Raw genomic sequence first — 11,237 nt, 5'->3', positions numbered from 1 at the left:
TAGTGGGTACATGGTCCAGGGGATGGAGGCCCAGGGAAACAGGGGAACTGGGAGGGCTGCTGTGCGACAAGGGGGGGACAGGCCTAGGGAACCCACTCTCCACGAGGCCCTCTCCTCCATCATGGGAGCATACCACCACTCCCAGGAGACGATGGCGACTGTACTGGCCAGGTTCTAGGAGATCCAGGTCATGCAGGAGCAACAGAACATGGGGTTCAGGGAAGAACTTAGAACCATCAGTTCCGCAATGGGCACCATCGTAGGGGCACTCAACCAGATTGTCACCACATTGCGGGACCATGTGGCACCACAAAGGGCCCCTGTCACTAGCATGGACCAAGAACAGGCAACCACCTCCGCCGGCGCTAGTGGACAGGAGGCCCCCACACAACAACAGGCCACCAGAACCCCACCTCCTGCAGAAGAAGAACCACCCCGCAAGCGGGGCCTGAGATCTCGTAAGAAGACGGTATAGGATTTCAAGACCCTCGCCAGCAAAGGATACCCCCTGATGTTATCCCACTGTCCCACATTGTCACCCTGTCCAACCTCGAACTGCCCCTGCTCCACCTTCCACAGGCATATGGACAATGCACCTGTGAGACTGAAAAGCTGGACTCTGCCATGGACATTCCTCCACCATCACCCATCACCGATTTCCCACTATGTCCCTAAATTCAGCTTTTTAATAAAAACACGTATTGCACAAAAACAATCTGGAGTCTGCCTGTATTGTGAACAAATGTATTAAACAAAATGCTGCCAAAATGTCCAGTTACACAGTGATGAAAACATACCACTGTCACACACCTGTAGTCCATGGGGAAACAAAGCAGAGGTCACGCAGTGGGGGCCACATCTCTGAAATTTGAAGGGAAAGTCACAACTCAGTTAACATACACTGGGGGAATAGGCCAGACAGTAGAGAGGCAGGAGACTGTAAGTAATTGTAAAATGCCGGTGTTGATTCTTACCTGTGTGTTATTGAAAATACTGTAGTATCACTCTGTCCCTGTTGTCTGTGTCGTCCCCGTCGTCTTCCTCCTCTTCACTCTCCACAGGTTCCACCGCTGCCACAACACCACCATCTGGACCATCCTCCTGCAGGAAAGGCACCTGGCGTCGCAAAGCCAGGTTGTGAAGCATACAGCAGGCCACGATGATATGACACACCTTCTTTGGTGAGTATATTAGGGATCCACCTGTCATATGCAGGCACCTAAACCTGGCCTTCAAGAGGCCGAAGGTCCGCTCGATCACCCTCCTAGTCCGCCCAAGGGCCTCATTGTACCGTTCCTCTGCCCTGGTCCTGGGATTCCTCACTGGGGTCAGTAGCCATGACAGGTTGGGGTTACCAGAGTCACCTATTAGCCACACACGGTGTCTCTGTAGCTGTCCCATCACATAAGGGATGCTGCTATTTCGCATGATGTACGCGTCATGCACTGACCCAGGGAATTTGGCATTTACATGGGAGATGTACTGGTCTGCCAAACAGACCACCTGGACATTCATCGAATGATAACTTTTTCTGTTCCTGTACACCTGTTCACTTCCTCTGGGGGGTACCAAAGCCACATGGGTCCCATCAATGGCACCAATGATGTTGGGAATATGTCCAAGGGTATAGAAATCACCCTTCAATGTAGCCAAATCCTCCACCTCAGGGAAAACAATGTAGCTCTGCATGTATTTCCTCAGGGCAGACAACACTCTGGACAAAACCTTAGAAAACATAGGCTGAGACATCCCAGATGAAATGGCCACTGTTGTTTGGAATGAACCACTTGCCAAAAAATGGAGTACTGACAGAACCTGCACTAGAGGGGGAATCCCTGTGGGTTGGCGGATGGGTGACATCAGGTCTGGCTCCAGCTGGGCACACAGTTCCTGTATAGTGGCACGGTCAAGTCTGTATGTGAGTATGACATGTCGTTCTTCCATTGTCGACAGGTCCACCAGCGGTCTGTACACGGGAACAGCCCTCCATCTCCTCACAAGTCCCTGCGGACGGTGCCTAGGAAGGACAACATGGAGCACAGAGTCAATCAACCCACAGGTACGTTCACACAGCTTGCACAGTACACGATTCTCTATGCATTGAATGGCTTGTATGAGTGGCAATGCAAGGCCTAGGCCTGTGTGACGCAGTAGAAATTAAGCCATGTGGGCCTTTGAAATGGCGGCTGCCTGACCTGTGAAGTGTGACAATGGGATGTGAGCTCATTGCGATGGCGTGGCACACCGTGGCGGTAGGCGGTCGAAGACCGCGGTGCAAAGCCGCATTGGTTAACATTGAACCCTATGAGTTTCAGGAGCCAATGAGGATGTGCGCCGGCGGTTGCGGTACGCACCGCCTCGGTACGCACCGCCGCAGGCGTGACCACCATTTTCTATCTGCTTAATCACTCGAGACCTGATCATCCACAGGAGAGGACCTATACTGCAAGTGCTGCTGTGACCTCGGTCTGGAAGTGACAATGGCTGCTGCGACTGGGGAAAGGGCCCCTGCCTTCACTTCAGAAGAGTTGGAGACACTCGTGGATGGGGTCCTCTCCCAGTATGCGCTACTCTACGGTCCTCCAGACCAACAGGTGAGTACACTGGGACCATGCTTAGTGGGCAATGCCTGGGTTGAGTGGGGTGAATGAACGATGGTGGTGAGGGGAGAGAGTGAGGAATGCATCGCACGACAGATGAGAGCATGTGCCACATGGCAAGGTTGGGGAGGGGGAGCCACTCACATCGACCATGCAGAAAAGTGATGATATTTCTTTTCCCACCCTCTACATGTCACATAGGTCAGCGCCCATCAGAAGATCAACATTTGGCGTGCCATCGCCAAGGACTTCCGGGCCCTGGGGGTCCACAACAGACGGGGCACCCACTGCCGCAAGAGGTGGGAGGACATCCGACGCAGGAGCAGAAAGACCGCCGAGGCTCTGCTGGGGATGGCCTCCCAACCTAGGAGGGGTGCCACACGGCAATTGACCCCCCTGATGTCCCGGATCCTGGCGGTGGCCTACCCCGATTTGGATGGGCGCGTGAGGACATCACAGCAGACACAAGGGGGTGAGTATCAGCACATTCTGCTATATTAGCGCACAGTGGAGGTGTCTGGGTGGGTGAGGAGGGCTGTGGCTATCTCTAGGCCAGGGCGGTTTCTGTAGGCTAGGCCCCTCCGTAAGGCATGGCCCTGTGCCCCCGCCCCCCACCTCTGTAGGGTGCTAAGTACAGCTATCCATGGCCCGGGCTCACCTATGTGTGCATTTGTCGTCCATAGACTTGTAGGCCAAGTCACAATAATAGAGTAGTGTACCCCGAGTGCGCGGTGTAGTGCAGGGGGCTTCTGTGTCTGTCCTCTCCGCCAACGGTGTCGCCAATGTATGCACTCAACATGTCTTTCTTTCTTCTCCCCCCCCTTTTTTTTGGTTTTCCTGTTCATGTGTGCATTAGCATTATCAGGTGGAGGAGAAGTGGCATCGGCGCACGAGGGAGCTGCATCTCACATGGCCCCGGAGGGCCATGCAACCGACTCCGAGTTCACCAGTGAGACAGAGGGCGAGGGGAGCTCCACAACGGGGACCCGTGGAGACGTCAGCGACACCAACACGTCCTCGGAAGGGAGCTCCCTTGTGGTGGCAGCAACATCTGTGCCCACCGCAACAACAGGTACAGCCGCCACCCAGCGCACCAGCTCCGCCCTCCCAGCAGCCCCTCAGCGTTCGCGCCATGCCCGCTCGGCCAGGAAGCCGGGCATCTCCTTCGCCCCAGGCACCTCAGGCCCTGCCCCAGTTACCCCTGCTGCCCTCAGTGCGGAGATCATTGACCTCCTCCAGACGCTCATTGTTGGGCAGTCTACCCTTTTGAATGCCATCCAGGGGGTAGAAAGGGAGGTGCATCGGAGCAATGCATACCTGGAGGGCATTCATTTGGGTCAGGCTGCCCATCAGCGATCATTCAACGCTCTGGCCTCAGCACTGACGGCAGCCATTGTCCCTGTCTCCAGCCTCCCTCCTCCAACTCCCTCCACCCAGTCCCACTCCCCTGTTCCTCTGCCTATCCCAGACACACCTACAGACCTGCCTGCACACACATCAACACCCAAGGGCAGCTCATCCAGACATAAGCACCACAGATCACACAAGCATTCACCCAAGCAACATCCACATGCAGACATGCCAACAGCCACTGCCTCCTCTGTGTCCCCCTCCTCCTCCTCTCCCTCCTCCCTCCCTGTGACGTCTCCACTCACACCTGCATGCACACCACCATCAGCCAGTATGTCCATCACCAGCACACCCACCAGAACACTCCGCACACGTGCAGACACCACCCCCACTGCCATTTACACGTCCCTTGTGTCCTCTCCCAGTGTGTCTGTCACCCCCTCTTCCAAACCACACAAAAGCAGGCAGCCACCCACCCAACAGCCATCCACCTCACGACAGCCTCCGTCACAAGCACCTGCACCCAAAGACAGCACACTTGACTCTCCTACAACCACATCCTCTTCCTCCACTTCCATACCCACTGCACCTACCCTTCCCATTGCTCCTAAAAAACCTTTCCTCTCCAAAATTAACCTCTTTGCATCACCAGACCCACCCCCTCCATCTCGTAAGAGTCCAAACAGCACCTCAGCCACCACAAGCCCTGCACCTACTAGGACCATAGTTCAGGGCTATTGGAGTCCACCAGCTCCTAGGGCAGGAACATCGGCCAGCAGCATGGGGACAGCCAGCCCACCCCCTGGGAAAAGAACCAAAAAAGGGAAGGGCCGGCGCGACAGGCCTGAGACGGCTTCCCCCCAAGGACACTACCCTTGCACCGTCACCTGGCACATCCACAAAGGGAGGCAAGGGCCCCAGAGATTCGGCGAAGGAGGGCAAGGGCAGCAGGGCAGACAAGTCCGGCAGCAGGCGAGCTGCCCAGGAGGGCCCCACCAGCCCCATTTCGGGTGTGACGGAGGACACCCACGGGCCCAGGACTACAGCACAGGAGGGCCCCGCAAGCGAAAGGTGGGATGGCGTCTGAGCGGGAAATATTGGCCAGATCTGGTTCCCTAGGAACACAAGACAAGCACCGCTGAACAGGGCCCCGCCAAGACAGGCACCGCTGAACAGGGCCCCGCCGTGAAAAGCACCGCTGAACAGGGCCCCGCCGTGACAAGCACCGCTGAACAGGGCCCCGCCAAGACAGGCACCGCTGAACAGTGCCCCGCCGTGACAAGCACCGCTGAACAGGCCCCGCCAAGACAGGCACCGCTGAACAGGGCCCTTCCTGTCAAGCACCGCTCCGCTGGGCACCGCCGTCTCTGAACTGCTCCGCTGGGCCCTTCATCTCAAGCGCCGCTCCGCTGGGCACCGCCGTCTCTGAACTGCTCCGCTGGGCCCCGCCGTCTCTGAACTGCTCCGCTGGGCCCTTCATCTCAAGCACCGCTCCGCTGGGCACCGCCGTCTCTGAACTGCTCCGCTGGGCCCTTCATCTCAAGCACCGATCCGCTGGGCACCGCCGTCTCTGAACTGCTCCGCTGGGCCCTACCTGTCAAGCACCGCTCCGCTGGGCACCGCCGTCTCTGAACTGCCCCGCTGGGCCCTTCCTGTCAAGCACTGCTCCGCTGGGCACCGCCGTCTCTGAACTGCTCCGCTGGGCCCTTCATCTCAAGCACCGCTCCGCTGGGCACCACCGTCTCTGAACTGCTCCGCTGGGCCCTTCATCTCAAGCACCGCTCCGCTGGGCACCGCTGTCTCTGAACTGCTCCTCTAGGCCCTTCCTGTCAAGCACCGCTCCGCTGGGCACCGCCGTCTCTGAACTGCTCCGCTGGGCCCTTCATCTCAAGCACCGCTGGCCCATTGGCAGGGCCGGATCTGTGTCGGGCAGGGCTTCACGAAGCACTCTGGCCAACATGCCTCCTCCATAACCAGTGGAGTCTGTAATCCACCTGATGGACTGTGGCTTTGCACTTCCCAGGATGTAACAGTGGTCAACCCACCCACTGTAGAGACTTGTGAGACTGTGGCTTTGCACTCCCCAGGATGGCACAGTGGGCAATCCACCCACTGTAGAGACTTGAGAGACTGTGGCTTTGCACTCCCCCGGATGGTACAGTGGGCAACCCACCCACTGCAGAGACTTGAGAGACTGTGGCTTTGCACTCCTCAGGATAAAGCAGTGGGCAATCCACCCACTGTAGAGACTTGAGAGACTGTGGCTTTGCACTCCCCAGGATGGTACAGTGGGCATGGAGGCCCCTCGTGGATTTGGCGTCGTGGACTCATGTGGCTGAGGTGCACCCCCTTCCCTTCCCCCTGAGGTGCCTGTAGTTTTATTATCTGATGCCCCAGCAGTGTTCTCTCCAATGGAATCTGGTCTCGTGTGTGGGCTTTGCCCATGTGTTTATGCACATTGGCCCACGAACAATGGAAGGTAGCCAATATGTGCCGGACTTTTGGGCTATGTATAGATTGTTCATGTTGTTATATATTTTATTTATATATTTAATATTTCACTTAACTTCAAATATGCTATAATATACTTCAATTTTAATGATCATTTTATTTTGTCTTTGCATTATTCCGGGGGGTTTGGGGGTGTCACTCTGACTTGTTGCTCTGCATTGGTGTGTAGGGATTTGGGGGGGTGGGGGTGTCGCGTATGTGTGTGCCCGTAACCTTTTCTCCTCCCCCCTCCCCTGTGTCGTAGGTGCAGTACTCACCGTTGTCGTCTGCGCCGGCGTTCGTGCTCCTGGTAGAGGAGCAGGTAGACAATAGCTGGTAGGATGTTTAATTCGGGTTCCATGCTGTCCAGATTCCTCGTGGAGTGTATAGAGGTGAGCGTTTTCCCGTTCGTAGTCTGTTTCCGCCGTATTTTTATCGGCGGGGCTCCTGCCCCGGAAAAGGTGGCCGATTGGTGGGTTGTGATAGGGTGGGCGGTACATTGTCTGCCGCCTGTCTGTTGGCGGTGACCGCCGCGCTGTTCGTTTGTCCCGCCGTAGCGGTCGGAGTGTTAAAGTGGCGGGCTGTGTTGGCGGTTCCCGCCAGGGTCAGAATTCTATTTTTTTTACCGCCTGCCTGTTGGTGGGTTGGCCGCCGCTTTAACACCGACCGCCAGGGTTGGAATGACCCCCTTAATGTTTTGGTACTCAGTTCGGCCATCTTTATTTGGGACATTAACAATTAAGTATATAGAGTACTGGTGATTCTAACTGTTTTTTTTTTGTGCTCATTTCAATCATTTTCTCTTGGAGGCATAATATTAAATGCAACAACGCTGCACAAGTTCAGTACATTGTACAACAGTGTAAACATTTTTTTACTTTAACAAATCGGTCTATAATATACACTGTGTGATCTATATGTAAATATGCAGAATGTCATACCTCCAGCGTCCTTTCTGCCAGATCCAGGAGATCCTCCTCTTGAATGGAAACTTTGGTTACGGTTGTTTAAAGCATATCTGGGTGCCATTGATGGTCATAAGTTCAGACCAGAAAGAAAAAAGAGTTTATTGTATTATCATTTGGGAATTGAGGGCCAGAACATATTTGATCATCTCCTAGTGTATGAACTCGCTGAAGATGAGGAGTTAGATGAGTTTGAAATTGCCATTGCTCAATTGGACAAATACTTCATTAAAACTACGAACATTGTTGTCCACCGTTATAAATCTTTCACGAGGTCACAAGGTCCCAGTGAGAGCATTGATACTTTTATTACTGCGTTGAGGCGCTTGCAGCTAAATGTGAATTTGAGAATTTCACATCGCAACTCATCCGTGACCAACTTGTTGCCAGGTGTTCTTCGAAAAGAATTCAAGAGAAGTAACTGACTTGCAAAGATCCTTCATTAGATAAAGCTATCGACATTGCCAAAAGCATTGAATGCTCCATGAAAGATGCCAAACTATTAGAGGCTTCCATGGCCAATGCAACCATTTCTGGAGCAGTTGTGAATGCGCAAAATGATAGCAACAATAAGCGCTTAGAAAGAAAACAGGATTATTAATTCTTCAGAAGTAAAACCAATCAGAAACTCACTTGCTACAGATGTAGTTCTTCCACGCACGCATCTTCGTTCAAGAACTGCCTGGCTATACAACAACAATGCAGAAACTGCAACAAATTGGGACACTTTGCGAGAGTGTGCAGAAGTGCAAAAAACAATATTCAGTGTGTGATTAGTGGTGATACAGAGAATCTTGTGGAAGAACAAATGAATGAATTAGATTCTGCCAATTTTAACAGAGTTGTTGTTGATCCTGACGTGGATGTAAAAATTGATGGAAAAAAACATTAGATTATTAGTAGACACAGGGGCTCGCATAACCATAGTGGCTCAGGAAAAATACATGGAAAGCTGGATCTCTAAAATTCTTTAACCTCCAGATGTTTCCACTGTTTCGTTTGAGGGTAGCAAAATTGATCTGATGGGTTACTTCTGGGCCTTGATAACCATTTTTGATAGAACGCTGCGTGGTAAAATCTATGTAGCAAAAAAATAGATTAATGTACTAGGGTTACTTCATCAGGCTGAATTCAATCTAGCAATCAAGCCGGGTCGAGACAAACCTGTAGCTTTAGATGAAGAGAGTTTAAGTCCAGTTAACTTTGTCTCTAATTCAGCCGAAGTATGGCAACATAAATTTACCACATTATTTCAGGAACGGTTTGGTAAGATCACTAATTACTCTCACACGATAAAACTCAAACATAACGCTGTCCCAGTCAAACATAAGCTAAGGAACATACCTCTAAGTGTGAGATCTGAGTTGTCCAAGTTGCTAAATGAAATGTGTGAAGAGGGTGTGATTGAAAAGGTTGAGGAAACTTTGTGGTTATAACCCATTGGCCTAGCTAAGAAAAAGTCAGGTGATTTGAGGATGTGTGTGGACATGAGAAGCTTAAATAAGGCAATTTGGGTGGATATTTTTCCTCTCCCGAGAATTGATGATTTGATTGCAAAGATTGGCTCTTCTTAGTGGTTCACCAAATTAGACTTAAAGTCAGCGTATCATCAGGTAGATTTAGATGTTGATTCTAGACACCTTACTGCATTCATTACTCCTGATGGTACTTAGCAGTTTTGCAGACTACCTTTTGGTTTAGCCTCAGCGGCTGCAGATTTCCAGAGACTAATGTCCGACATGTTTCCAGATAACCCTAATGTTGCAGTCGTCCAAGATTACATTCTTGTATTTGCCAATAATGAGTCTGAGCATGATAAAGTTTTAGAGCAAGTGTTGTACACATGTGTTTTTAAGGTTGATGAGTTTGAATATCTTGGTCATGTTTTCTCAAGGGCTGGCATCACACCCAAGCCAAGTTTAGTTAAAAGCATACTAGAAGCACCTCCTTCCAAAACCAAGGACCAGCTGCTGTCGTTTCTTGGGTTATGCGAATTCTATGCCAAATATTTGAAGAACTTTGCCAAAAATACTGAATGTTTTAGAACCATTTTGAAAAATCCTGTGTTCTTTTGGTTCAATGAATGTAATGATATGTTTGAACAAATCAAACAAGAAATTGTTAGTGTTCCGGCTTAACAGATTTTTTCGGAAAACAAGAACATCATAGTTACTGTAGATGCTTGCGAGTATGGGCTTGTTGCTGTCATATCTCAAATATCCAACAATGGGAATGAAAGCACTGTAGGTTTTGCATCTAGAACTCTAAGGTGGGTGGAACGCAAGTACTCAGTGATCGAAAAATAATTATTAGCCTGTGTCTGGAGTATTGAAAAATTCAAACAGTACTTATGGGGTAGACAGTTTGTGCTGAAGACAGATCATAGACCTCTGGTAGAAATGTTATCAGGTAAGAAAGTGAAACACTCAACAGCACGGATTGCAAGGTTATCTGCCAAGCTGTTAGAGTTCACTTTTACAGTAGAGTACATACCTGGTGGGAAAAATAGGAGGGCAGATTGTTTATCTAGGCTACCCATTAATGACAATGATGAACAAGAATGGGAAACAGAAATTGAAGAATGTTTCATTGCCTGTATAACTGAAAGCACTGTGCCTTTAGATGAAAGAGAATGGGTGAAGTCTGTACAGGATGACGAGACACTCTGTGAAGTGATGCATTTGGTCAAATCAGGTTGGCCCAAGTAGAGGGGTCTACCACCCGAGTAACAATCATTTTAAAAGGTATCCGATGAGCTGTCCATTGAAGGAGATAAATTGGTTAGAGGCAAAAGGTTGGTCCCGCCAGAATGTGTAAGGAGAAGGTTGATTGCGGCGTCTCATATGGGTCATTTGGGGTCTACAATCACTAAAAGAAAATTGAGATCTGAATTTTGGTGGCCCAAAATGGATACTGAAATTGAAGACTATGTAAAGAATTGCACAAGATGCTGTACTAGTGACAAAGTGTTGATCACCGAAGGAACATTGGAGACTTTCGTTCCTTCTCCAGCAAGGGTTTGGCAAAAACTCGGTCTTGATTTTTTGGGTCCTTATCATATTTTGCCTCCCAATATGAGATATTTTGTTGTAATAATTGATCATTTATCCAGGTGGGTGGAGGTTGAGCCAGTCAGGTTTCCCACTACTCATCTAGTAATAGATTGTCTGAAAAAGATATTTAGTCGTGAGGGTTTTCCCAAACAAATTCTAACAGACAGTGGTGTTCAGTTTGTGTTGGCGGACACAAACCTGCGCAAAATGCTTTTTTTTAAATTTACTTTCCAGTGCCAAATCTGTTTCACACTGGGGAGTTGCTTGAAAATAACTGCTTTGTGTACTATGCTTTAAGGAGGCATTCCAGGTTCGAGAGGGCGTTCCCCTGCAACCACTTATGGTTTTTGACATAAAACCTTATCTATTAACAATAGTAAAGTGTATTGCTCAAAAATTCAAAATGTCACTTGGAAGCAGGTGTTAAAAACTAGAAATACTTTTATTTCTCCTAACTTTTCTCACTTTTCATGGGTACTGAAATGTACAGCACAAATCCAAAGCAGGAAAAGTTAGTCAAAGCACTGTATTTTGTACTGCGATTGCACCCCTCCAGTACAAAACCTATGCTAGACTCACAAAGGCACCTTTGCACTATAGTGCAAAGGTGTGTGCATGGACGCTAGACAGCATGATTCTGTGCCAGAGAGTAGGATGGTGCATAACTTTGTAGATATGGTGCTTTCCTGCTCTATCCCTCTCACTCAACAGAGCACCTTTGGGTGCTGTGCTTCGTTGTGTGAAGTTTGTATAATCACTGACCTTACACTCTTTTCCCT

This window comes from Pleurodeles waltl, chromosome 6 (assembly GCF_031143425.1).
Source record: "Pleurodeles waltl isolate 20211129_DDA chromosome 6, aPleWal1.hap1.20221129, whole genome shotgun sequence".
Classification (NCBI taxonomy): Eukaryota; Metazoa; Chordata; class Amphibia; order Caudata; family Salamandridae; genus Pleurodeles; species Pleurodeles waltl.
The sequence above is the reverse complement of the archived record's forward strand: the minus strand, read 5'-3'. Positions refer to the sequence as shown.